We start from the raw sequence: 1797 nt of genomic DNA, 5'->3' as shown, positions 1-1797 counted from the left end.
TGGGTGGGATTCTGTGGCCTGCTTTGTGCAGGAAGTCAGACTAGATGATCATAATGGTCCCTTCTGACAAAGTCTATGAGACTACATGGCAGAATGGTTAATGAAGAAAATACACTGAAATGCCTCTACTCAGTCCTGTTGACTTCTTCTCCCAACCCCTCCCCTCATGAGTTCTGGTCTCTTGGTCAACTCAGCTCCCAGTCCCCCATCAGCTGTGCCCTCTCCCAGCCTAACCCATTTCTACTGCAATTCTTCACCCTCCTCATCCAGGCAGGGGGTTGGCGCTGCAGCCCCTAAGGTACCTGCGTTAATCACTGTCTCTCATACTGGGGCTATTTAGATTTCAGGGAATGATTCAGAATTACTGACCCTGGGAGGTGGGAGAGAGGAGAGGCTGAGAGAGCGTTTGCTCTTACGGCCACGTTCAACTCTGGTAGCCTCCATGTTACCTCATCCTTCTCCCTCCCCCATGGGTCTCTGCTCATGTCAGTGTGTCACCTGATCATAATGCCACTGGCTTCAGCAGAGCTCCTAGAGAGGAGCTACATCGCGAGGGGGTTACAGTACTTAGAGTAAAATACATCACAGGGAGGGTGTAATTCTCCTGAAGTGAAACATTCCAGTCTAGGAAGTGAAAGACTTCAAGTACTTCATTACTTAAAATTATGCTTGAAAGGATTGGATTTTTATGGATAAATTGCAGCAAATGTTAATTTCACTGTACACACACACACACATGAAAAAATATTTATATAGGTAATATACAGAAATGCTTCTGGAGAAAGTGGAGTTTGATTTAAGGATATTTACACTGTATATTTTGGGTGTGACATTGACAATTTCTCTTTGAACAGTTCTATGATTTGGCTTTTGGACTCTCAGCAGTTACTGTTATTAAATAATTGTTGTCTGACGACCCCCATAACTTCCCACAGCTCTGAACATTGAAATTGTAAACATTGAAAAAAGGGCTTAAAAATAAATATCGCTATCTATTGAAATTAAAAGAAAGAAATAGACACAATGAATTTTGTCAAACCCACTTACCAGCAATTGCAATATGCTAGGGGATGGAAATTCACAACTAAGGCACCAACCTTAATTCTGCCCTGTAGTGACACCAGGCAATTGCCGTAGGGCTACGAATTAGGCATTTTAGTGTATATCGTTCCAGGTTACAAATCGGTATGATCTAAAGACACATGAGATCTTTTCCTCAGGAAATCACCGTCACTGGGTTGTTTCTCTTAGTGGTAATTCCCAGAAGTGAACAGATTAATAACATTTTATCAGTTATGAAGTGGCCATTTCAGATTTCTGGGGAGCGTCTGTTATTTTGCACTAGGTCCTTGGAGAGACGTAATCTTGGTTTCATTTTAACTTCTCCATGCTCAGCAGCTTCTGGAATTTGGTTCAAAGTATTTCCATGTTTCCTTGCCCTGTCCTTAAAAGTGCTGCTTTAGAAAGTGGGGAAGGGCCGGAACTGACTGCAGGATCAGTAGCTGAGTCCCTTAGATATTTATAGCTCATCGGAAGGAGGACGGGGATTGGTGGGTGTCTGGGGATTTAATAATAAACACACAAATATCATTGTTAGTGAATTTTCATCTTCTAATTCCCATAACCCACTAATGATCCCTGGCTGCCCCCGGCAGTCTGGGGAGGGAGAACTAGTCGACTCCTGGGGCCAGTGTGGAACCGAAGGCATAAGGAGCTTTCCGTGGCTGGCTCAAAGTCACCCAGACTGAATTTCACTTCACTGGATAAATCCCTAGTTGCTGAGCTCTGCAGAGGGGT

Source organism: Mauremys reevesii, linkage group 14, assembly GCF_016161935.1.
Source record: "Mauremys reevesii isolate NIE-2019 linkage group 14, ASM1616193v1, whole genome shotgun sequence".
Lineage (NCBI taxonomy): Eukaryota > Metazoa > Chordata > Testudines > Geoemydidae > Mauremys > Mauremys reevesii.
Note: the sequence above shows the minus strand (reverse complement) of the source record.